This window comes from Triturus cristatus, chromosome 4_1 (genome assembly GCF_964204655.1).
Source record: "Triturus cristatus chromosome 4_1, aTriCri1.1, whole genome shotgun sequence".
Taxonomy (NCBI): domain Eukaryota; kingdom Metazoa; phylum Chordata; class Amphibia; order Caudata; family Salamandridae; genus Triturus; species Triturus cristatus.
The window spans coordinates 1,244,319,844-1,244,347,174 of record NC_140585.1 but is presented as its reverse complement, the minus strand read 5'-3'; the positions used below and the strand labels follow the sequence as shown (position 1 = coordinate 1,244,347,174).

The 27,331-nt window shown below is 43.4% G+C and overlaps 1 long non-coding RNA gene across 2 annotated transcripts in view; it reads left to right on the top strand.

The window, feature by feature from the left end:
- The first annotated feature begins 3,662 nt into the window (after positions 1-3,662).
- The window catches only part of LOC146856506 (uncharacterized), a 272,731-nt gene continuing 249,062 nt past the window's right edge, over positions 3,663-27,331 (top strand). For both annotated transcript variants that reach the window (XR_014980959.1, XR_014980958.1), the window contains exons 1-4: positions 3,663-3,736; positions 7,506-7,559; positions 9,123-9,156; positions 14,470-14,503. This is a non-coding gene — a long non-coding RNA (uncharacterized LOC146856506). The remainder of the gene's footprint in view (positions 3,737-7,505; positions 7,560-9,122; positions 9,157-14,469; positions 14,504-27,331) is intronic.

Genomic DNA, 27,331 nt, shown 5'->3' with positions numbered 1-27,331 from the left:
GCATTTCTGGAGTTGCTCATGAAAGTGACGCAACTCCAGCAGTGCATCACAACAGAGAGGTGAGTCCCATTTAAAAAGCCCTGCATCATTCCTTACGCCTGGTCTGAGCAGGCGTAGGGATTTTAACGCAGCAAAGGGGTAGAGTGACGCAGTGAAATGTTGTTAATTTCATTGCATCAGTTCTACATGGCTTTGTGCGTGGGAGCGCCCACCCTGTATAAATTATACCCGAAGCAGGTATAATGTGACGTAGGGCTTTACAGATGCGTCACGTTGTAAATGGGCCGCAACTTTTACACCGCTGCTGCGTCACAATAGTGACGTAACGGCAGCGCAAAAGTGACGCAAGGGGCTTGTAAATCTGCCCCAGGGTGTCCAAGCAACAGAGCGCCACACTGCTACATATCTGTACATGAAGTTTTTAAAATAATTTGATGTTGGGTAGCTTTATTAAGAATATGCATCATATGCTTGCGTCCAATGCAGGCAAGCGCTCCAGCGCCCCCACAGAAGGGCAGTAAGCGTTATATCAATATTACAATACCATACAATACGAGTCATGCACTTTTGCTCATAATTGTTTGAATAAATCGGACCTAATTTATTGTGACTGACCCATTAATCTGCAGAATAAACATACTTTACTACTATTACTGCCAATGCAAGTGTAGCGGAGCGCGGCATTTAGCAGTTCTGTTTAGCCTTCGGTATAGATTTCTTGAGAGCTAGGGCATAAACACAGAAAGTAGCATGCGGGCACGAGTCGGGGGTACACGCGGGTGGTCGGTGTCCACCCACTTTTTTCACAGGGTGGACACTGTCCACCCTGCTAAGAAGTTGGGCCCCACTGAAAAAGATGCTGAATTCGTCCCGGTGTAATTTCCAAACACCGAGACACTCTCAGCAGCGCCTGCACGTTATTGTCTGCTTTCGATCCACAACAACGTGCAGGCAGGGAGGGGGTCTTCTCATTTCTGACTCCTGCTGGGCCCATAACAAAGGCCGAATCTGAGGAGTCATCAGGCCTCCTTTTGTTCTAGTCATCTGGCTGGCAGCAGTCAGGAGCCTCACACCTAGAAGCAAATGCAGCTGAGGGGAAACAAAGGCTCACACCTTGTTAGCAATTCACACATACTTAAGAGAGGCAGCTTTTCACTTTGTTCAGGCTCTGTTTAGGAGATATGCATTCACTGTAAGAAAGTCAGATGTGTTGGTCTTTCCCAGTATTTGCACAAAATAAATAGCATTTATATAGCACTTACTAACCCTGAGGAGGCGTTGTAATAATTTAAATATCACAATTTTTTCTTTTAAAGCACTATGGGTGGAGGAAGTTTATGCTGACAAAAGGCAACATTGTTTTATGTGTAGCGTACAAAAGTGTGAATCTGCTGCCTAAATCAGGAGGGTTTGCAAATATACTCGAAATGTGTTCAAATGTACTCATGATACACCTGCTAAACATATATGTGAGGGCTTAAGATCTGATGTCACTTCCTGTGATGTCACGCGCCGTGATGCCACTTGCATACTGATCAACTAGGTTAGTCCCCCCCTTCTTTTTTAGGTCTCGCCTAGCGAAAGCAGCGCATGCGTGCGCTGCTCTCGCTATTGCGAGTACCTTTTGGAATCAATTCAGCGGAGTGTATGCGCGCGTCTGCATGGACAAACATGGCTGCTCTTGCCATGTGTCCATAGCAAACAACGGCATGCGCGTGTCCGTAGTCCCTAGGGACTGTGGACAGCCAGACGCCATTTTGCATTGCCATAGCAACGAAAATGCAGCTTCAGCCTCTGCTTTTAATTAGCGTCGCTTTCGCAAGCACTTTCACTTTCGCGGCCGCTTCTTTTATTGTCGCTTCCACTCCGAGAATTGCCCCTTCCACGCGAATTTTCTGCAGAGCAACAGCTGTGATTCACGTTCGTTCTTTCAGCGTTTAACGTCGAGGACAGTTTGTAAACAATGGGCTTCGGTGAAACCAGAAAGCGGGGGAGGCGGGGCGACTGCCCGACGGTGACTGCTCCGATTGACCAAAACATTTTACTGGTCCCACCTCCTGACAGTTGCAACTAACAGTTAGGACCAATTGTAGGCACGGCCGGTCGTGTGGGGATCCTGCCAGTTAGCGCTGATTGGTTGAGCTGCGTGGATGTCACTGCTGGTCGAGAGCCCCCGCCCATCTCCACTGAGAGCTGTCCTCACGCGCCGCTTCCTGCAGCTTGATTGTTTCTGTTTCGTGCCTCGGGAGGCGGCTTTTTCTTGTTGTGTCTCATGCAATGGGCTCGGCGGTGCTGCAGGTAGACTGCGGAATGTGATGTCATCACCTGTTGCGCCTTATCTGTAGCGAATAGGTCATGTTTGAGGTGCTCGCACACAGGTGCACAATTCACAGTTTCTGTCAACGATTGTGCAGATACTATGTCCTTTGTGGACGAAATAAATAATCTTGTTTTTAGAGTGGTGCGCATTTTGCTCCAACGCAGCTTCCAGCTTCGTTAGCAGGGTGCGTAAATAGATAGAGGCGTCCAATTGTGACTATTCAAACAGGGTAGTTGTGATAACCCGACAGTGCGGCTAGATAGATACAGGGACCGCAGTCCCAGTCCACCTTTCTTAGGTAGACTTTCAACCGTGGTTTGTTGAATGCCAGAGCTCCAGAGGAAACTTTTCCTTGTCTGAGCCGCGTCTTTGAAGCTACAAGACCAATGCCTCCTGCGTTGTCGAAAAGCTGATTTGAATGTGCTGAGTTCTGCACGTTTCTTTATTGTGGAAAAATACGGTGCGACGCTCACGCGAATCAACCCCGGCATGGCCCGTACCTCTTCCCGTCAGATGAAAAGAGCCGCACAGCCAGAACATGGTTACAAAATGGATTACTTGAAAGCGCCCAATTCAGTAATAGGCGGCACTTCGCGGAAGCTTTGTAATGTTCTTAAAGCGGCATGCGGCATCCACGAGATGAAAGGAAAACTTCACGCTTTTCTTTGAATACGGTTTTTGGTTATTTTTTCACAAGACATTGCTAGGGGTAAATAATTCAAAATAACGCCAGATACAATGCTAGCGTTATAGGTTTATTGGGATTTCCCATTGATCTACAGGACTCATTCAGCCCCCCCAAAAAAGGAAGAATGCTAATGAAAGGTTTAAATGCTTGTGGCCGGTCATTCACCAGAACCAAACTCGCAACATATGAGTACTGTCTGAAATAGAGGGGCACCATGTACCCCAAAAAGCACACAAAACACTCGGAGAGCTAATGATGAGGGAGGAGCATATGGCCCGACCGAAATGGAAACCAGTCATTCCTGGTAAAAACAAGCATTGAAAATGCAATAGGTCTTGCCTTTGATTAGGTTAAAGCCATGTGGTTTGCTAAGGGTATTGTAAAGCAAAGCAAATGGCTTTACCTTAATAAAAGGCTAGACCTATTGCATTTTTAATGCTTGTTTAGGAATTGTGCCCTGGTAGCATTGTCAGAAGGAAGTTTTGCCCCACGCTGCCGTTTCCGTCTCGCCGACTGTTGCGGCTAGGGATTACATTCGTCCTTCTGTTCTCTGATTGGCTCGCACGCCTCATCAGAAGGGCGGTGATCACCCGAGCAGTTCGCGGGGTATAAAGGCGGGAACGAAGAGCGCGCACCTTTCTTTAGGTACTAGTTCTGGCAACAGTAGTTTCACGCCGGAGCTAGAGGAAAACAGCTTTTGCAGAACAATCCAGTTAATGTGAAATGTGGTATTCAAATACGTTTATATTTTTTTCCTAGGGGGGAGTTTTAAAGTGATTTCTGCTGACGAATTTCAAGAAAACCAATAAATCAATTCGCAAAAGCGTTCCCTTAAGAACTTTTTCTGCCCACAGTGTACACGTAGTGAACGTAGCCTACTTCTAGGCGTTGTTTAGCTCCACAGGCGAAACAAATTGTCTCGTGGAATCAAATTAACTTTAACTGCGTCAGAACTTTTGAGAAGGTGTCTGCGATGGGTGTGTATTTTTTAAGGCCGTTTATCTCCCGGTATTTTTTTCAGGCAGGCGTTCTTAATGTGTCGATTTTAAAACTTGGATCCGAACAGCTGATTTAGTATTACGTGCTTAGGCGTTGATTTTCTTTCAAATATGCTGAAACTGCTCCAAATCATGTGGTGGCATTCTATCTAGTCAGCACCTGAAAACACATTTTACGGGGAGTCTATGCGTCCTGCTTGTACTGTTCGGGAACGTTCGTTACCAAAATGGATCTTTGATAACCGAAATTAGCCCACACCCCAGTTATCCATAACAGGCTGGCTGCACTCGCTGCTGCTGAGCTGGCTTAAAAGAATCGTGCATGTCCCAGTGGATTGGCGCGGCTGCCGTTTTGCTATAACCTGTAATAAGCCTTGGATTCTGTGTTGAGTTAGATAACTGGGAGGCTGAAATCCAAAGACGGTCTCAAAGTAGTTTGAATCCTGAGTCAATTAACAGGAACTGCGATTTGGGTGTTTCATTGAATGCAGTTTAGTGTTTTTGTTGAACGCCATGCCCACCGATTTCAGGCATAATCTGTTTTAACAAAAAATCCAAATCATCAATGTTTATGTAGTGCATATGCGGCGCAACCACCCACAACGGATGCCGGAGTGCTGTGTAGAGTATACTCTACTGAATATTTTTGATAGATACGCGTATCTGCTAGAGAACTATGTACAAAATACAGTAGCGTGTGCGAGCGTGTGATTCATAGCAGTTATAGCTCCGAATATTCCTAAGAAACAAGTCGTGGCTAAGTATGTTTTATATGGTATCGAGTAGGGTACAGGGGAGTGGCCCATGATTCGAGTCGCACTGGGGTCTCAGTGTGACCCTGAGATTGGTAAACTTTAGATGCATGGAATATACTTAAGAACTGTGCTCAAACTTAGTGGTTGGGAATATTTAATCAAGCCCTAGGCCTAACTACACCTTTCGCTTGAATTAAGACTGGTTGTGTGGTTTGCATAGACGCACAGCTTTTTTTTCTCCCTACATGCTCACCGCCTCTTTCTCTGTGGCGTCTTTTTTCCACTGGTGGGCCAGAACACACTTTACTTCTAGCAGTAAACCGGTTCAGTGAAATCAAGATGGGGTGATGGGATTTATTTCTTCAGATAAATACTTTTATAGCTGTGGGATGAAGGGCCGATTTAGGGTAGCTAGGAGTTTATGTATGCCTGCTAAATGAACATTTCCGATTTGGTATAGTTACTCTGGGCTAAATTAAGACAACAGGGCATTCCAAAATGCTTCATAGCAATCCTGCACACTGAGAACTGGGCCCAAGTGAAGTTTGATTCAGATGGGGCCCGTTCAGGGAGAATCCCTTTGGGAAATGAGTTAAGGCAGGGCTGTGTCCTGGCCCTACACTGTTCATGTTCCTGGCTGACCTTCCGGGAGAGTTAGCATTGACTTATTCCTTTTCCCCAAAAATAGCAGGTAGACATGTAACATGCCTACTCTATGCAGACCATTTGGCAATTTTGGATGTGACCCAAGTAGGCCTGCAAAGGAAGTTGACCAGATTCAATAATTATTGTGAGGGTAATAAATGGAAGGTGAATCCAGGAAAGAAAAAAAAAATCCCTTTTTGGGGGAAAAAGGGAAGCCAAATAAGTGGCTGTTAGGTAATAGCAGGGTTGAAGTTGTGTCATCATATAAGTACCTGGTTATGACGTTTACAAAAAAGTTGATTAGGGTCTTGCATAAAGAGTTTGTGGGGACGAGGGCAGCAGCAACAGTAGGGGCCCTTGTTCGTTTTAATAAGATTTTCGGTGGCCCTTCCTGGTCTCCTCTTTTGACAGCTTACAATGCAATGGTTCCTATTCAATGCCTCTACGGGGCCGAGTTACTGTCTCCAGGTATGGAGAGAAGCTGGGAGAGATGTGAGAGTTAGTGTTTGAAAAAATTGTTATCCCTCGCAAAAGGTGCGATGGCCCAGGCAATAAGATTGGAAGGAAACCTGCAGGCTTTGAATTTTTTAGCCTATAAACCAACCTTGCGATTTTGAGATAAAATTTGGGTCTCGGAGGTACAACAGATATAAGCCTTATGTGCTGCTGAAATAGGAAAGAATGAATTAAAGTGGGCGGTGAAGGTAAGGAAAATGCTAGAAGCCATCGCAGGAGCTTTAAACATTGAATTAAAATCAACTGAGGACTCACATCTTTCTAAAGTAAAATTAAAAATGGCCTGTAGAAAAGAATCCAGATTGGCTGTTATGGAGTATGCAAGCAACAGACCCTCTGCAAAGTATATGGTGTAATCTTGGGAAAATAGGAAAACATTTCCATATTTATTCGCACTTCCTGATGCCTCCTTACGTTTAGCACTAATGACGTTTCGAATAGCATTAAATGTGCGATATATAAGAGCTGAAAAATGTTAAGTTTTCTTAGATGCAGAGAATAATTGCACATGTGGATTGCGTTTTCAAAATTTTAATGTCCATTTATTAATTGACGTTGTCATTTTAATAGGCTTCGTATTTTGATTTTATAACAGCTTTTTAAAAAGATATGACAATTTGTCGTAATGATGTACCTGCACTTTTGTTAAATATTAAATTTTTAGACGTGGTATGCGCATAGGCACATGTTTTAAAAATATATTTGGACTAGCGATGCAATAGAATCAGTTAATTATTTAATGTTGGGGTGCTAGGTGAATTGAGATTATCCATATTAAATGGCGATGTATTAGGAATTAACCTGGTTTACAAGCAGGGGGGAGAGAAGGGAATTTCTCTTTTTTTAAACAAGAATTTATCGAGTTTTAAAATGTATGTTTTAAAGACAAGTGTGTAAACATTAATAATGTTTACTACTGGGCATTTCCATAGTCTAAACTGAGGACAAGAAATTGAACCAACTGTTCTCAGTGGGAGATATTTCACTCCATGTAGGAGTTTGATTTGAACTTGTACTCCTTTGGCTAAGTCATTTATGTGGGTTTGGAGTCGCAAGCTTCTGTCAATTTAAAAACCTCATGAATTTGTGCTGTCAGCAATGGAAGGTTGACAGTTAAGGATACTGTTGGCTTTTAGTCAAAATGTGTTCTGTCATAAAACAGTTGAAACGAGATGAGAAGAAATTGTTTTCTGTGGATTTAGTTTGAGGTGATCAGTACAACCAAGATTCTATTTTTGTAAACATTGGCGGGAGCTATTATATGTCCATGAGTGAACTGACTTTTAGGTCCAGTTGCTTCCTCTGTAGAAGTATGTTCTTTGTGTTGCACAATCTAGCTTTAGTAACCACTCAAGTCACTGTTGAAAATCTGAGGTATGTTTATGCCATACTTGCATTTCTGCTACACCTAGTCTGGATGTTTCTGGTATGTACAGTGTCCTTGTATATGGCTGTCTCGTAATGCAGCTAACTGATGTTTATCGAATAATGTATGCTTCTGGTGGATATGTTTGGAGGCATTTTGCAAACTCTGGGCAGCTGATGTAAGGGAATGCATGACATTTTTTTCCCTTCATGTGCAGCCCCAATATGCCAGTTTTGGTGCCATGGCCTACTCGTGGTGGTGTTTAAATGAGGTAACAAACATCAAGGGATTTAACTTGTTTGATGCATAAGAGCATGATTATAGTTCGTTTGATTTTTATTTATCCTTGTGCTGGTTGACCATGTAGTAGAACGTCAATTTGTGAAGGCTTTCTGACCCACTTCATATCTGAGATGTTAAGAGGCAGAGCAAATGATTTCGTTTTCGCTAACAGTTCTAACAGAGTTGAAGAGTGATAGTTTGTGACAATTCAGAGCCGAATTTAGGGTGATACAGTCTCACTGTATTGGGCACTAAGCATTGGGGGTGTGGGGAGAGGGCACTGTTTGAAATATCTTGTGGGTTTAAAAGCACCTTTTGCAGAGTTTCTTCTGAGTCCAGCAAATTTCAGAGTGTTAGTCACCTGTAAGTGTGTAGAAAAGCTTTCAAATGAATGAGTGATGCACGTGAAATGCCAGTGAGACCAGCTGTAAATTGCAGAAATATTTGACTCTACTTGTAGGGAACAGTCATGGTTGTGACCTTGATTTAGGCGTGGCCTCAATTTTGGTAACAGATCATTCCCAAGACGTGATGGTTTGATCAGGTAAAGTGTATATTTTGCCTTGACGGAGAGTAGGAGTTAAGAAGTCTGTGCTTAAGGCCACCCAAAATCTAAGTTTTTAATTCATATTTTTAGGGTATTCTGGTTCCTCTCGGCTTCAACATATAGGTGATGAAGACTGGCCTTTAATTTAGTTGCCTAAGGCATATGTTGATGAGTGCTAGTGCGAGTTGTTTCTTTGATGTCATCCATACTGCTTGGGTATTGTTGGAGGAATTTCAAATAATTTGTATTTGTTTGATCTTATGCTAAATATGCAAAACATGCTTGTATATTAACCTTATTCAATATATCAAATTCTAAAAATGGCTCAATACATCCACATTTATAAATAGCTCCACCACTCCAAAGCATACCTAAGAACAAACTGTTTTCCATGCCTGTCCGAAATTCTAGTCATCAGTATGTGCTTTCCCTTCTAAGAAGTATTCCTCTCTTAAAAAGAAAATGTGGGAAGGTCCCATACTGCACTTATTCTATGCACACGGAAATAAAGGGAAAGGTTCTTTACATCGCATGCGATACATCTCTTGCCGTTGATACATCGCCTGCGTTGTAACATCGTAAACCATTACAAAGCAAGTCGTTGTCGGAACCCAATACCTGACTAGTGCCTTCACGGGAGCAGAAGGGTCGAAGCTGGCTGTCAGATGATTTTTTTCCCAACTCCAATGCGCACTAGATGCCTATCTGCACGCAGTGGGGAGGGGGAAAGGGGAATGGTAAGAAAGAGAGATTGCTACAGTGGTGTCTCCTCTGGAGCTCTTCTTTTTGCTCTCCTTACACCTGTAATGGCAAATACAAATTACATTAAAAACATTCCTTTCTATTAATATTTGGATATTACTCTACGATGTAGTACACTATTCCTAAAATACCTGAATACACTGTTAGCTTGCTTCTCTCTTAGTAATAGTAATTGGTTTAATGTCTCTTTTGTGCTAGCTCTTCTCCAGGCCACTAACTGTCTGCCTTTATCTTATTATCTAGGCGAAGATATGTTCCACTGTGCTGGTTAGAGATGGTAAGTAGAAATATATATATATATATATATATATCCAAACAAATGTCGATTCTCTTCATTAAATCAACAGCCGAAGACCATAATGTTGCAGAAAGCGGTGATTTATTGTCGCTTCGCACTCAACCCAACGCGTTTCGGGGACAACCCCTTGATCACGAGTATCAGGTATCGTTTGGCCAGTCTACTTGAAATAAACAAACCATCATGTGACAAATGATAATGGAAAACAGACTTAAAGAGTTACCATCACTCCAACAGTCGTTTTAAAATTAATTAAATGTGACAAAAACATGAAATGTCCTTTAAAGCATTAGAAATGAAATAATTGCTGATTTAAATTGTTTTTCACAGTGTTAGCTTTCACAATGGAAAAATAAATAGTCTCAAGGATAGGTCTGAAATTCATTAACCATGTCATTATTGGCTATTTGTACATTCAATAGAACCCTAGGAAAACTTTATTGTTCCTATCTTAACTTAATGAATCATAACTTGAGTGATGCTCAAGAGAATAATAAAGCCCCAGTGGGCAATCGTTGTGTATCTCAAAATGATTATATAAAAGGGTGCTGGAGGGAAAATCGGCTGATCTTCTATAATATTGAACAGATCTCCATCCTTTTCATGACTGCTTCCTAATCCAACCAATCTGTGATCTAAACAAAAACCAACAATGATCAATAAATTTCATAAATTATACATGTCAAACAGATACACAAAAACATACAAAAATATGTGATGTTGAAGGCTATATAAAAAAGATCTTGCTACTTAGAATAAGAATGTTAAAAAACAGTGTTAAATACAATCCCTAAGGAAAGTCTGTTGTACTATTAGAAAAGTCCAGTAAATGCAGCTCAATAAAGTTTGTGAAAATGCCTATCACATTAAGTTACTTAAAACATTGACAACTGTGGAGGCATGGATGCAGAAAAAACAGCAAGAATAAAAGGCGAGAGTTATGTGGACTTCTATCCTAAATGTACAGACAATTCGTCGTCACAATTATGTCCTTCAGGGGCCATCGTGTGGTATTGGATAATAAGCCTTGATTCTAACCGTCTTAGATCTTGTACACGATTGCCTCCTCTTATGTTCACATTCACCGAATCCAACTCCACAAAGGATAATAATCTTTCATCTTTGTTGTGGGCTGCCTGAAAATGTCTAGCCATGGGGTATTGTTTGTCGCCATTTCTTATGGCTCTCAAGTGTTCTAGTACTCGTTTCTTGGCTTTATGTAGAGTGCTCCCTATGTACGTCTTTTTGCAAGGACATTGCAGAGCATACACTACGTGATCTGTGTTGCAGGATAGATGTTTTTGGATTGTGAATGGTTTACATGAAGGTGATAATATGCATTCTTTGCAGTTTTTGCTGTATTTGCATGCTTTGCAATTGCGACAAGTGAAAAAACCCTTGATATTGAAACCTTTTTCTTTAGATGGCTCTAGTGTTTTGCAAATAGTGTCCTTTAAAGACTTAGCCTTTCTATATGTGATTTGTGGGTGGGTTTCCACTTGTGAAACCAGGTCTTTGTCAGTGGAAAGTACATTCCAAAATTTGTTGAGACTCTGTCTTACTTGCTGGGCCTGTCTGCTAAACGTGGTTATAAATCTGATCTTATCATCAGGGATGACAGCTTTTACATTGGCTTCAGTCAAAAGATCACTTCTGTTGCGAGCCCTGACTTCAGTTTTAGCTTTTCTAATGACTGTCTTGGTGTAACCTCTCTCAAGAAAACGTTTAGTCATAGCTTCCTCTTCCAGGTAATAGCTATCGTCTGTGCTGCAATTGCGTTTTGCGCGCAAAAATTCCCCCAAGGGGATGCTGTGGATCAGATTTCTTGGGTGGCAGCTTCTTGCGTGTAGAAGGCTATTGCCTGCTGTCTCTTTTCGAAACAGCATACTTTCTAATTTGCCTTCTACTACCGTCAGTTTGAGGTCAAGAAACTCTAATGTTGAACTTGAGAATTGACTAGTAAAATTCAGGTTAAAATCATTACTATTCAACTCTTCATCAAAATTCATGGCCTCTTCTTCGCTGCCATCCCAGACAACAAAAATGTCGTCTATGTAGCGTGCCCAGACAATTACATTTCTCTTTCTGGTTTCCATTTTGTTTACTATGGTCTCTTCCCAAAATCCTAGGTAGAGACCCGCAAAGCAAGGAGCAAAGCAACTACCCATAGAAGTTCCTAGGGTTTGCCTATAGATTTTCTCCTCAAATATGAAAAAATTCCGTGTTAAGCAACTGAGCATCATTGAGGTTAACATTTCAGTGTGTGAAGTAAATGAGGCTGATCTCTCTTTCAAGAAATGTTCGCAAGCTCTTATACCCGAATCATGGGGGATGCAGGTATAAAGACTTGCAACGTCAAGGGATAAAAGGTTATAACGAGTTTCCCATTGTATTGTGCTAAGGAGTCTAAGGAAATCCCCTGTGTCCTTGACGTAGGATGGCAATTTCTGCACGAAAGGCTGGAGAAAAAAATCGACATATTTAGATGTGTTCTCCAGAAAGCTTCCCCTAGATGAAACGATGGGTCTGCCCGGGGGATTTAATTTGTCCTTATGAATTTTGGGGAGCAGGTACAATGCCGGTAATTTGGGATGTTTACAGACCAGAAAATTGTACTCGTCTTTCTCCAGAATAACTCTCTCATACCAGACTGATAGTAGTGTTTGATAAGAATGAACAGAGTTCTCATATTCTTTCTTACTGCTTGCCTCATATTTCTCTGGGTCCATCAACTGTTTTAAACCTTCATTAACATACATCTCACGTGATAAAACCACCACGTTACCACCCTTGTCAGCTTTCTTTATGACAATGGTGCGATCATTTCTAAGGTTTACAATAGCATTCATTTGAGTGTCAGATAAATTGTTGTTGCCATGCCAACGTTTTCTGGATAATTTAGAAAATTCTTGCATTACCCCTCTTTCAAATACATCGATGGTGTCATTCCTGATTTGGGGAAGGAAAATTGATTTGGGTCTAAAGCTAGTGCCTGCACTACAATCAGTACGTGTAATGACATCAAAATCAACTTCATCATTGTCACCTCCCAACTCCCTCAAAGTATTAAACAGTTCAACATCTCCTATGCTGGTTGTGCTTGGGTCATCAACAACACTCAATCTTGTGTCCTTAACCTTGGTCGCAAACCATTTCTTAATTCTAAGTTTGCGTGTAAAATAAAATAAATCAATGCGACTCTGAGTGTAGTTAAAATTCTGCGAGGGACAAAAAGATAAACCCATAGAAAGGATCTCTACCTTTCTGAGAAGAAATTGTTTTCTGTGGATTTAGTTTGAGGTGATCAGTACAACCAAGATTCTATTTTTGTAAACATTGGCGGGAGCTATTATATGTCCATGAGTGAACTGACTTTTAGGTCCAGTTGCTTCCTCTGTAGAAGTATGTTCTTTGTGTTGCACAATCTAGATTTAGTAACCACTCAAGTCACTGTTGAAAATCTGAGGTATGTTTATGCCATACTTGCATTTCTGCTACACCTAGTCTGGATGTTTCTGGTATGTACAGTGTCCTTGTATATGGCTGTCTCGTAATGCAGCTAACTGATGTTTATCGAATAATGTATGCTTCTGGTGGATATGTTTGGAGGCATTTTGCAAACTCTGGGCAGCTGATGTAAGGGAATGCATGACATTTTTTTCCCTTCATGTGCAGCCCCAATATGCCAGTTTTGGTGCCATGGCCTACTCGTGGTGGTGTTTAAATGAGGTAACAAACATCAAGGGATTTAACTTGTTTGATGCATAAGAGCATGATTATAGTTCGTTTGATTTTTATTTATCCTTGTGCTGGTTGACCATGTAGTAGAACGTCAATTTGTGAAGGCTTTCTGACCCACTTCATATCTGAGATGTTAAGAGGCAGAGCAAATGATTTCGTTTTCGCTAACAGTTCTAACAGAGTTGAAGAGTGATAGTTTGTGACAATTCAGAGCCGAATTTAGGGTGATACAGTCTCACTGTATTGGGCACTAAGCATTGGGGGTGTGGGGAGAGGGCACTGTTTGAAATATCTTGTGGGTTTAAAAGCACCTTTTGCAGAGTTTCTTTTGAGTCCAGCAAATTTCAGAGTGTTAGTCACCTGTAAGTGTGTAGAAAAGCTTTCAAATGAATGAGTGATGCACGTGAAATGCCAGTGAGACCAGCTGTAAATTGCAGAAATATTTGACTCTACTTGTAGGGAACAGTCATGGTTGTGACCTTGATTTAGGCGTGGCCTCAATTTTGGTAACAGATCATTCCCAAGACGTGATGGTTTGATCAGGTAAAGTGTATATTTTGCCTTGACGGAGAGTAGGAGTTAAGAAGTCTGTGCTTAAGGCCACCCAAAATCTAAGTTTTTAATTCATATTTTTAGGGTATTCTGGTTCCTCTCGGCTTCAACATATAGGTGATGAAGACTGGCCTTTAATTTAGTTGCCTAAGGCATATGTTGATGAGTGCTAGTGCGAGTTGTTTCTTTGATGTCATCCATACTGCTTGGGTATTGTTGGAGGAATTTCAAATAATTTGTATTTGTTTGATCTTATGCTAAATATGCAAAACATGCTTGTATATTAACCTTATTCAATATATCAAATTCTAAAAATGGCTCAATACATCCACATTTATAAATAGCTCCACCACTCCAAAGCATACCTAAGAACAAACTGTTTTCCATGCCTGTCCGAAATTCTAGTCATCAGTATGTGCTTTCCCTTCTAAGAAGTATTCCTCTCTTAAAAAGAAAATGTGGGAAGGTCCCATACTGCACTTATTCTATGCACACGGAAATAAAGGGAAAGGTTCTTTACATCGCATGCGATACATCTCTTGCCGTTGATACATCGCCTGCGTTGTAACATCGTAAACCATTACAAAGCAAGTCGTTGTCGGAACCCAATACCTGACTAGTGCCTTCACGGGAGCAGAAGGGTCGAAGCTGGCTGTCAGATGATTTTTTTCCCAACTCCAATGCGCACTAGATGCCTATCTGCACGCAGTGGGGAGGGGGAAAGGGGAATGGTAAGAAAGAGAGATTGCTACAGTGGTGTCTCCTCTGGAGCTCTTCTTTTTGCTCTCCTTACACCTGTAATGGCAAATACAAATTACATTAAAAACATTCCTTTCTATTAATATTTGGATATTACTCTACGATGTAGTACACTATTCCTAAAATACCTGAATACACTGTTAGCTTGCTTCTCTCTTAGTAATAGTAATTGGTTTAATGTCTCTTTTGTGCTAGCTCTTCTCCAGGCCACTAACTGTCTGCCTTTATCTTATTATCTAGGCGAAGATATGTTCCACTGTGCTGGTTAGAGATGGTAAGTAGAAATATATATATATATATATATATATATATATATATATATATATTTTTTTTTTTTAATTACTTGTAGTAATTTAGTAGAACGCTGCTCTCATAGTGTTATTGGCTGGAGAGGCTAGAATATTTCAGTCTTCTGCGCAATTAGTCACTCAGTCTAGGTAGATAGAAGCACTGCGCATACGGTCTAAAATAGGCCTTAGCCTGGGTTCACAAAGTAGAAGTCTGTTGTCAATCTGGAAGGTATGTACAAGGAGTAGTGATTTGCTGGACTCCACAACAATAGTATTCCAAAATGAATGCTCTACAGTCTTTTAGAAAAGCTCTCTTCAAACAAGAAAAAAGGCTTCACTTGATAAATGAAAATTATACTGGCATAACTTCTGCATCAAAAAATACTTTCAGCCTTTGACATTTCAAGGACGAAGAGCAGCTGAGAGAACCCCAGACACGAGGCTCTCACTGTTCTGGAAATACCTGGGAACTCCTGTGGCGGCAGAAGGACGAAGAACAGCTGAGAGAACCCTAGTTGCGAGGCTCCCTCACTGTTCAGGAAATACCTGGGAACTCCTGTGGCGGCGGTACTGAAACCGCGACAAACCTCAAAGGCAAGGCGGGCTGGAAAGCTCAGGTAAATGCGAGTGGAAAGCCACGCATTTATTTCAGACGCGATTAGGAGCGGAGAGCTGGGAAAGCGCTGCTTCGCTCCTGCAATGACGGTTGAAGTGCGAAGCGCCACAGGTGCGCGAGCACGATAAACGTCAATCAGAAGAGAATGGAGCAAACGCTGAAACGCTAACCTCAATGTTGAAGACCGCCATCTTGTATTACTGCAAAACTCAGATTCAGCAGTCTTTGGCCAAAGAATTACATTTTCGGGCTAACAGCTGACTCCAACCTAGTCTGGAAACAGGTAAAGAACGTCTAGATCTTGAAGAGAATTGCCCAAACCTGACAGTAACCCCTGCCAAGAGTCCTCCTCCCCTCTCCTAGGCTTCTGTGGATGAGTTTTTTGATCAGTCTGATTTATAAACCTAAAACAAAAATTTTACTTCCTCAAGTCATTGTAATGTTGCATATTTAATACTTTTTTATTGGTGCTTTTAATGTACACATCCATTTATAGGTTTTTATATACAAATGTTTAATGTAATTCTCTTTGTCATAATTACTATTAATGGATTTATTTTTTAGTATGTCTTTTAAGAAGAAAATTCGCAATAAAGACTGATTGACTTGACTTGGAATTCTTTAACCACCCTGGGGGCATGACCCTCAGAACTGGGTTCCCTAGATCTCTCCTCTGGGTCAATACATTTCCAATCAATTAATTAAAACAACCTGCCCCTTCTAATCTTAGAATCAATTATTCTTTTCACCTCAAACTCTTCTTCTGAATTCACTAGAACTGGAGCTGGAGGGTTCGTCCTCCTTAAATTGGGGGGGTTTCTTTTAACCAGGGAAACATGAAAAACTGGACATACCTTCAACCTCTTGGGAAGGGTAACCTTTACACAAACTGGATTTACCATCCTTTCAACCAAATACGGACCTACAAATTTAGGTTGAAACTTCCTGTTCCCCTTTAGCCGCAAGTTTCGAGTGGAGATCCAAACCTGATCTCCATGTTCGTAAACTGGACTTTCCCTCCTACTCTTGTCTGCCTGTTCCTTGTGTGAATTCTTAGCTTATACCAAATTCTCTGTGGCTACTTGATAGGCCTTGTGCAATTCTATCATTACCTCTTCTACTGCTGGCACCTCACTCTCAATCTTGTCTACCAACATATATGGGTGTCTGCCAGAATTCAAAAAGAAAGGAGAATAACCTGTGGAAGAGTGAACAGAATTATTATAGGCAAACTCTGCGGTCCAGAGCAAAGCGGGCCAATTTCCTTCCTGATCCATAAGATACAGACGTAAGTATTGCTCTAAATCCTGATTCACTCCTTCCGTCTGTCCATCAGTCTTTGGATGGAAACTGGTGGACAAGCGGGAATCCACTCCCAAGCTTTTCAAGAATGCCCTCCAAAAGTCAGACACAAATTGTGCCCCCTGATCAGAATTCCGTGTGATTTGACAATGTGCTGCGTGAACAGGGTTGCTAACTGGACTGAGTTTGGAAGGGCTGCTAGAGGGATAAAATGGCTCATCTTGGTAAAGTGATCCACCACCACCCAAATAGTGGAATAACCTTGACTGGACAGCAGGTCTACTATAAAATCCATAGAGATTGTTTGCCCAGGATATGGGGCTACAGGTAGGGGCATAAGAAGTCCCTGTGGTGCCTGTCAACTAACCTTCTCCTTAATGCACTGTTCACAAGACGCCACATACTGTCTCACCTGAGATTCCATGCCTGGCCACCAAAATGATCGCTTCAAAAGTTCTAAGGACTTCTTAACTCCCTTATGACCAGCTAATGGATTGTCATGAAACAATTGGGTGACTTCATTCTGTAAGTTGTTGTCTGATACATACAGCTTCCCTTGAAAGTAAGGCTTCCCTTCCTTAATCTCTCTCTCAGGTCCTTCCAAAACCCAACTCTGGATATCTGCTTGTGAGATGCTTGCTCTTATCCTCAAGCTCAGAGTACAAAATTGTTCCTACAATCTTCTACTCAGGAATTATATGACCTTGTTTTGGAATTTCTTTTTCTTCTCCACTATGCAACTGGGATGAAGCATCGGCCTTTCCATTAATTGGTCCAGGCTTACAAGTAAGAACAAAGTCATAGTCTGCAAAAAAGAGAGACCATCGGAGTTGTCGAGGTGTGAGGGTTCTCGCTGATTTGAGGAATTGTAAATTTCGATGATCTGTAAACACTGTAATTTCATGTCTAGCTCCCAACAAGTAATGCCTCCATTCTTGGAACACATCCTTTACCGCTAACTACTCTTTGTCAGCAATGGAGTAATTGATTTCCGCAGCTCTTAACTTACGAGAGCGAAAGGCCAGTGGATGAAGCTGGCCCGTCTCTTTATGTCTTTGGGATAGGATTCCACCGATGGCTAGGTTGGAAGCATCAGCCTCTACATAAAAAGGTTCTGCAGGATTTGGATGAGCCGAATTGGCGCAGTAATGAAAGTTTCCTTTAATTGCTGAAAGGCTCTCTCCGTTTCTGCGTTCCAAACAAACCTTGCCTTCTTCTTGAGCAAACGAGTAATGGAGCAAACCTTCTTGAAGAAGTTTGGAATGAATCGCCTGTAAAAGTTTGCAAAACCTAAGAAACTTTGTATCTCCTTGACTGAACGGGGAGCAGGCCAATCCTTAATTGCTCTTACTTTAGAGTCACCCATCGCCACTCCTTCGGGAGAGAGTATGAAACCCAAAAACTCCACTTGACTGGAATGAAAAACACATTTCTCCAGTTTTACGAACAATTGATTTTCTAACAGACGTTCTAAAATTGCTCGAACATGCTGGATGTGTTCTTCCAAATTGGAAGAGAAGATAAGGATGTCATTGATGTAAACGACAGCAAAACGATCCAAAACTCGCGTAGAATGTAATTTACGAAGTTTTGAAAAGCAGGAGGGGCATTACACACGCCAAATGGCATGACTTGGTATTCGAACAGACCAAATCGGGTTCAAAACGCTGTCTTCCACTCATGGCCCTCAGCCATACGAACCAGATGGCAGGCCCCCTTTAAATCCAATTTTGTATAGATATGGGCTTCTTTGACTTGGTCCAAAAGCTCCGAAATCAAAGGTAAAGGGGAACGATTCTTTTTTGTGACCAGGTTCAGGGCTCGGTAGTCAATGCAAGATCTCAATTTTCCATCTTTTTTAGGAATAAAAAACAATGGAGAAGAGACAGGAGACTGTGATGGCCGAATGAAACTGTTGGCCAAGTATCGATCCAAGCAATCTCTTAAATGCTTGTTCTCAGTTTCTGAAAGAACATAGATACGACTGCAGGGCAAGGACGCCCCAGGTTCAAGCTCTATCTTGCAATCATATTCTCGATGTGGGTGTAGTTTCTCAGCCTCTTTCTCATCAAAAACTGACAACAGATCTTGGTACTCCTCTGGGACGCTCTGAATGTCAACTGCACAAATCATTCATGCCTGATTAGCCAAGAGGATAGATGGAGATGGAGATGACTGTGACTCTGCGTCTCTGGCGTCAAAACATTGTTTCTGACAATACTCTGAATTCAATTTGACGGTTCTTTTAGCCCAATCTATCTTGGGGTTGTGTTCAGTCAACCATGGTAAACCCAAGATCAATTGAAATTGAAGAGCATCAATGAGACTGAACCTTAATTTGCTACGATGTCTACCAGGCCCGATCAAAGTGACCTCCTCAGTGTCATGGATGATTGGGCCGGAGGATACATTGGTACCATCCACAGCACGAACTGGCTCCGACTTCTCTTTCTTGGCAAAATTAATTCCGAGGGTCTTTGCAAATTTAATGTCACAAAAATTTCCGGTGGTCCCGGAATCCACCATTACAGACACTTCATCCACCTCCACATCTCGAAATCTTATTTGACTGGAAATTATTAAATGAGGGGCGGCAGATTGCAATGTATTCGCTAAGGACTGAGCATTTGAGTTCTCTTCTGCAGCTCCCACCAGGGTAACTCTATGCTACTGGTGGAGCCTGTCTTTTACCCATGGGTTATTCTTGGGCTTCTTAGGACATTCTTTTATAAAATGACCTGCACTTCCACAATACAATTCCACAATTGGGAGAGGAGTTGGCCTAACGGCTAGGCCGGTTGACCTTGAATCTGGGGAACTGGGTTCGAGTCTCGGCAATGACGCTGAACATCCTGTGGTTCTGGGCAAATCACTTAATCTCCCCGTGCGTAACAAAAATGAATGTGTCCTCATGTAATGCAACTGGTGCTATGTAAAGCGCTCCGATACCCGATTTGGGTCAAGTTTGCGCTATATAAAACTCTTTAAAATAAATACATACAAAGTTTGCCACTTTTTCTTTTTTCTCTTTTTTCTTTAGTTAAAGGGTCCCGAACCGACCCAATTTGCATAGGTTCTTCTCCTGACCCCACCTCACTGGACTTAGACGCTTCAGGCCTTGACCTATCAAATCGGGGTGGTATATGTCTTATTTCCTTACGACGCTCAGTTCTTCTCTCAAATTGTCTTTGATCGATTTGAAGAACCAGATCTATTAATTCAGATAACTCAGTTGGTCTCATGGGAATTTGCGCTAACCCATCCTTTAGCTCATCTTTCAGTCCTCTGTAAACAATTGATGCTCTCTTTGCCTCAGGCTAGTTAGTTTCCACTATCAATTTGTTAAAGTGAGCCAGGTAGGCTACCAATTCACGATTTTCCTGTTTTAAATCTAACAGTTCATTATCTGTGGTTTGCGAAATGGCTCTGTTAGAACTGTGGGTCTCTAGTTGGCAGAGGCAGGTACCTTTGACCAAATAGGGACCCTTGCTTCTAAGTCAGGGAAAGGGGATTACACTACTGGATAACCCCTGCTCACCCCCTTGGTAGCTTGGCACGAGCAGACAGGCTTATCTCCGAGGCAGTGTGTAAAGCATTTGTGAACACATACAGTAATACAGTGAAATCACTAAAGATGGACACCACACAGGTTTTATAAAAATAAGTATTCTTTATATAGACTTAACACAAGACCACAAACGACAAAAATCCACAATATTGTACTCAAAATTGACTTAAAGATGGTAGAAGTAGCTTAGTTCAAGTTGGTGGTAAATGCGACAAAGTTCTCACAAAAGTACCTGGATGCGTAACACAAAATAAACAAAAGGCTTGCAGCGTTGGAGATGCGTCGGTTCCTTGCTTTGGGGAAGAGGATGCGTAACGCCTTAATGCTTGCGCAGAGTAGGGGATGCGTCTTGATCCTTACAGAAGAGGCGGTGATGCGTAGATTCTCGTACTGCGGCCCGGTTGCGATGCGGCAAGATGGCGCCTCGATGCGATGCGACAATCCGGTGCGATGCGATAAGATTGCGACGATGTGTAGACGATGCATGCATGCCCGGTGGCCGTGCGGCGACTCTGTAAATTGGGAGCTGCGACAGGCCCTGCGACACGCTCCTCCGGTGATGCGACGGCGACCTCGGCGGCGGCGTCACGCTTCTCCAGTGATGCGTCGGGTAACAGCTTTGACGAAGACACACTTCTTTGGTGATGCAGCGGCGACCCTTGCAGCGGCGACACGGTTCTCCGGCAATGCGACGACAAAAGCTGCGACTGCGACACGCTTCTTCTCGTTGAGGTGCTTCCAGCTCCCAGCGACACGCAGGCTTCTGCAGAGAGATTTCCCAGCAAGGAAATTCAGAGGGGAGCTGGTGGTGAAGTCTTTTGTCCCTGAGACTTCAGCAGGAGGCAAGCACAAGTTCAAGCCCTTGGAGTCATATTCTGCAAGATGATGAAAGTCCTTTGAAAGTTCCTTCTCCTCTCCTTGGCACTGAAGACACCACTGTAGGCCAACCCAGCAACACAGCACACTGGGGGCAGGGGGGCAGTACAACTCCTACAGCTTCCTTTGGCTCTTCTCCTTGGCAGAGGTTCGTCTTGTTGTTGCAGAAGTGATCTGAAGTCTTGGGGTCTGGGTCCCCATATTTATACTACTATTCTCTTTGTTCTCTGAAGGCAGAGAGGCCTTTGCCTAGTCCAATTCAGTTCTGGTCCGTCCTGGAGCACTTTGTTGACAATACTCGTTCTTTCCTTTCACAGTGTAGGCCAGGGACATCAGACGCACCACAGGAGGTGGAGCCAGCATTGTGGAGGGAAGACACAGCCCTATTCAGGTCCCAGGTGCTGCTCCTCCCGCCCATCTACATGAAGATCTCTCTAGTCAGCCCTGTGCTGACTCACCCTGTCTCCTGGAATCCCCCAGCCCCTGTCACTCAAACTCCAGACACATAATACACAACCTAGCAGAGTCAGGCTTGGACAGTTGGGCAAGAAAATACCTAGTTTCTAAAAGTAGTATTTTCAAACACAGAATGTTAAAACCAACTTTACTAAAAGATGTATTTTCTCATTCTGAGTTCAGGCATACTAAACTCGAATTTCTACCATGTTCCCTGGGTCAGTTAGGATTATAGGATGTAATAATCAAACTGCCCATTCTGGCCTATGGGGAACAGGTAGCCTTGCAATAGTGAAAAACGAAAATGGCTGTAAATGGGAGACTCATACCAATGGTACCAGGTCTAACACGTGTCCCCTCCAGCTGAAATGTGGGGAGAACTACCCTTCCCTTGGGAGTTCTCATCACTAAGGCGGAAAAATCTGGACAGACCATCAGCATTGGCGTGTTCTGTACCAGGACGGTGTTCCACCGTAAAGTTCATCTCCTGTAGGGAAATGGACCACCTCAACAACTTTGGGTTCTTACCCCTCATCTGCATTAACCATCTGAGGGGCCTGTGGTCTGTCTGAACCCGGACGTGTGTCCCAAACAGGTATGGTCTCAACTTTTTCAATGCCCATACCACAGCAAATGCCTAACGCTCAATTGCACTCCACCTCTGTTCCCGTGGAAGTAACCTCCTACTGATGAAGGCTACAGGTTGGTCAAGGCCCTCATCATTAATCTGTGATAGAACAGCCCCCACACCATGCTCTGAAGCGTCTGTTTGAACAATGAATTCTTTAGAGAAGTTGGGTGCGTGAAGCACGGGTGCTGTACACATGGTAGTCTTCAGGGCGTCAAAAGCCTTCTGACAGGTGTCAGTCCAGTTCACTTTCTTGGGCTGCTTCCTGGAATCAGCTCAGTCAAGGGTGCAACAATGTTGCCATACCCCTTGACAAACCTCCTGTAGTACTCTGTGAGTCCTAAAAAGGCTCTCACCTGTGTTTGAGTCTTTGGGGGTTCCCTTGTCAGGATGGTATCAATCTTGGGTTGCAGGGGCGCCATCTGGCCGCTCCCTAACTGGTGCCCCAAGTACATCACGGAACCCTGCCCGATCTGGCACTTACTCGCCTTGATTGTGAGGCTTGCCTTTCGCAGTGCCATCAACACTTCCCAGAGGTGGCGCAGATGTTCTTCCTAACTGGCGCTGAACACTGCAATGTCATCCAGGTAGACGGCACTGAAATCCTCCAGTCCAGCCAACACCTGGTTGACCAACCTCTGAAAGGTGGCAGGGGCATTCTTCATCCCAAAGGGCATAACCCGGAATTGGTAGTGCCCATTTGGTGTGGAGAATGCTGACCTCTCTTTGGCCCCATCAGTTAAGGCGATCTGCCAGTACCCAGACGTCAAATCAAACGTGCTGAGGTACCGTGCAGCCCCTAACTGATCAGTGAGCTCATCAGCTCTGGGGATGGGGTGCGCGTCAATCCTGGTGACTGAATTGCGTCCTGGGTAGTCCACACAGAACCGGAGTTCGGGTGTGGCACCAGGCGCGGCAGCCTTTGGGACCAAGACCACTGGGCTGGCCCAAGGACTGTTAGAGGACTCAATCACCCCTAAGGCAAACATCTTGGAGACTTCCTCCTTGATGGAAGCTCTGACCTTGTCCGCAACTCTGTAAGCCCTGTGCTTCACAGGAGGACTGTCCCCAGTGTCCACATCATGGGCGCACCACTCAGTGACACCAGGAACCAGGGAAAACAATTCAGAGAATTGCCCCAACAGTTGGCGACAATCTAGCTACTGATCAGGAGTCGGTGTGGCAGAGAGGCTGACACCATCCACTGACCCATCTTTCTCTGATGCAGACAGGATGTCAGGAAGAGGCTCGGTTTCCTCCTCCATTCCATCATCTGTCGCTAGGAGCATTCCCACTTCGGACCTTTCTAAGTGGAGCTTCAGGCGGTTAACATGCAGGACCCGCAAAGGATTCCTTGGAGACCGCAAGTTCACCAGATAGGTGACATTACTTTTGCTCTCCACCACCTCAAATTGTCCGGTCCACCTGTTCTGGAGCGCACAAGGCTCTACAGGGGCCAGGACCCAAACTTTTTGTCCAGGTTGAACCTCAATCAGAGTAGCATTCTGATCGTACCAACGCTTCATTTCCTCCTGGCTGGCTTCCAGATTCGCCTGAGCGAGCTGTCTGAATCACCGAGTCTGGTTCCTGAAGGCCAGCATGTATCTGTATACATCCTGGGGAGGCTTCCTGGGAGATTGCTCCCAGCCTTCCTTGACCAGACTCAAAGGTCCTCTTATCGGGTGTCCATACAGCAGTTCAAAGGGGCTGAACCCTAGGGACGTCTGTGGCACCTCACTGTAAGCAAAAAGCAGGCATGGCAAGAGGACGTCCCACTTACGCCTCATTGGTTCTTCAAGACCCATAATCATGCCTTTGAGGGTCCGGTTGAATCACACAACCAGTCCATTACCTTGGGGGTGGTAAGGAGTGGTGAACTTATAGGTCACACCGCACTCCTGCCACAGGGACTTCATATAATTGGAAATGAAGTTTGTACCTCGGTCAGACATCAGCTCTCTGGGGAACCCCACACAGGAGAAAATCCCCATCAGAGCACGTCCCACCACTGGGCCGTCACTGTCCTGAGCGGGATGGCTTCCGGGTACCGGGTAGCATGGTCCTAGACTCAGGGAAAGGCCTAAGTATAGATCCCTTAGACATATCAGCACAAGTGAGCGAGGCGATAGAGCGTCACCAGGAACCCCTAGAACACTTGGAAGAGGGGACAGGAGCGCAGGGAAGTAACTCCCCTAGAATACCTATAAACGAGGGAGAAGCTCAAAAGACCTACCCTCCTGGAAAAAGAGGCTATGCTGAAGAGGGCACAACCGACGCCATCCCAAGAGAACATCCTCAGTTAATGGATACACTCAAAATCATCCAAGAACCATCTATAGATCAAACTGACCAATTGAATCGCACAACAATTATGTTCCCCCCCGAATATAAATCCAGGGGACGGATAGATACGCTCAACAGAGGAAACATTTTACGTCTAATACACTCGATTAACAGCCTGGAGACCCTAAGATCCGAGGACCTGGAATCAATAGAATTTGTGGAGTCCTCGGAGCATTCGGGGGTGGAAGTAACTAAAACGGACTGGGTTTCATCTACGGTAGCAGACAAAATTTTAAAAGAACATGCTAAATTTAGTACCTGGGGCATCAAGCTTCGGCCCTACTCTAAACCAAGATATCCGGAACCACTAATTAACATCCTGTCAAATCAAACATGCCCCGGGGGGTCTCAACTGAGCAACAAATCTTACTCAGTGCTACGCGGAGCCCGCAGTGAAAGCCCAAAGTGTATTGAAACAAGAAATCAGCGTTACCTTACACCCAACGTAGTAAAAACCACACCCCCACAAGAGTGGTCCTGGCTATCGAGGACCATAAACACCACAAACACAAAAAATCAAAACCCGTGACATTTGAAACTCTGCGTACCCAACGCTGAAATAAAAAATAATACCCTCAAAATCTGTTTGTGGAACATTAACAGGGTTGGAGAGAAGATCTTCGACCGGAAATTGCAACTTTACCTAGATGGCTTTGACATAATCTCGCTCCAGGAAACCTGGTGTGAAGTTCCGCCAGCCCTTAATGGATTCAATTTGGTCTCCTTACCTGCAACAAAAAGTGCAAAATTCGGACACAGCAAGGGAGGTCTGGTTACATACTGTTCCATAAAAAGGATCTACGCCCTGGAGTCAACATCGTACAACTTAACTCTTCCTAACGCCATGCAAGTACTCAGATTAACTCTGCAAGGGGAGGAAAAAAATGAGCCGGTAATTCTTATAAACCTTTACCTACACCCACGCGGCGGACTTAAAGGGATCCTGCAGCTGAAGGAAAAGCTGGAAATTATTTTAACGGAACAGCAGACCAATACATTGATTATTACAGGGGACTTTAATGCAAATATGCTTAGGAGAACACCTGAAGAAACAGACATGGGGGATGACCCCTTTGCATGGTCCGCTATAATAAATGATAATAACGCAGTCGGGAGCCACACAACAACATCGAAAACACCTCAGAAGCTTCTAGCAATCCTGAAACAGCTGGGATTTAGATCATTAAATGGAAGATTCCCAGGAGACCGCCCACAGACCGCAACATTCCATAATACAATAACAAGCACTACAATAGACTACACATTTGTTACTAACTGCATGTTTTAAAAAACAATCGATTACCACATTGAAACCTCCGACTATAGCGATCACTTACCACAGGAAATCACTATTTGCTCAACCTTTATAACACACCTTGTCAGCGAATGCCCACAACTTAGAATTCACAGCCACGGAAAAAAGAATAAAATGCAGAATAGACGATCCTGAAGGGTTTCTCACCCTCGCAAAATACTGATGGAAGAGGCACAACTTGCAGACTCTGACAGCCTAATAAGTTGGGAGATGTTTACAAGAAAACTAGGAGACAAATACGGTAAAAAAAAGGATTCAAACTTAAAGAAAAGTCCAGGCCTTGCCCAACCGAAACGTCCATTCCTTCATATTGAAAACAACGCGCAACTTAAAAACCTTAGAACACTGATAAACCACACACTTCGGAGACTAAAGAAAGATCATCTGGACCATACGACCCTAGAAGAACTGAGGGCTCTGAAAGCCAAACGAAGGAAGCTATTATGGTGCCTAAAAAAAGATGCTGAAGGGGCTTTCTGGGCAAAACTCCTGCACGATATCAAAAACAATAACAGCGCTCAATACTGGTTAAAGGTCAACACACTTGACAGCTCATCTAACACAGGTATGAACTCACATGTCACTGAGGAGGCTTGGTCAACCTTCTTACACACTCACTTCAACAAAGATCTGGAAAATGAACTCTACACCGATGCTCCCTCACTTGGAAGCGAACCTTTAACATCTCAACTGCCCATCAATCCAACTCCAGTACAACCTTTCAAAATTACGTATAAACACATCTGTAAAAGAATCTCAAAAGGGAGGCGCGAGGGAGCCCCAGGCCCAAACGGGATTCCGCCCATATTATACAAACAAGATCCAGAATATTGGGCATCCATATTAAAACCAACGTTCGAATCAATCTTGCGAACTGCTACGATACCATCTTCATGGAGGGTCTTGATAATCTCCCCATATACAAAAACGGCAATCGGGACAATCCAAAAAATTAGAGGTTGGTAGCTTTGCTTGATAACGAAGCAAAATATTATGCAGGACTGCTCCTACAAGAACTAACAACTTGGGCGGCGGAAACATCTGCAGTCCCGCTAAATCAAACAGGCTTTTGCAAGAACATGGGCACCACCACGAACATCATGACCCTCTCATTAGTGATAGACGTCGCACTTGCCAAAAAACAGCCCCTATATCTATGCTTCATTGATTACAGCACCGCATTTGACCATATAAATAGGAACCTACTTTGGCAAAAACTGGAAAAAATGAATATTCCATCATTACTTCTAAAACTGCTAGTTCTCCTACATAGTAACACCTGGGTGCAAGTCAAATTGGGCAGAGGAGATCATCTATCAAAAAGGATCCCAACAACCACCGGATTAAAGCAAGGCTGCGTAGTTGCCCCATTACTCTTCAATCTTTTTATGGCAGAGCTTTCAACCACCCTAAACAGAAACAACTCGCATGCACCAAAGATAGGTGGTCTCCAGCTCTCTAATTTACTTTATGCAGATGATTTGGTACTAATAAGTCAGACACCGGTGGGCTTACAGCGCCTGCTCGACTTAACATCTCAGTTCTCCGAGGGGAATAAACTCAGAATCAACAGAGAAAATACAAAAACACTCTGTGTGAACTGGCGCAAAAAAAAGAAACCACCACAATGGTATCTGACGTCACGGAAATTGGAGGCAGTTCAAAGCTACAAGTACCTGGAAATTATGATTGACGATAAAGGAAAGTA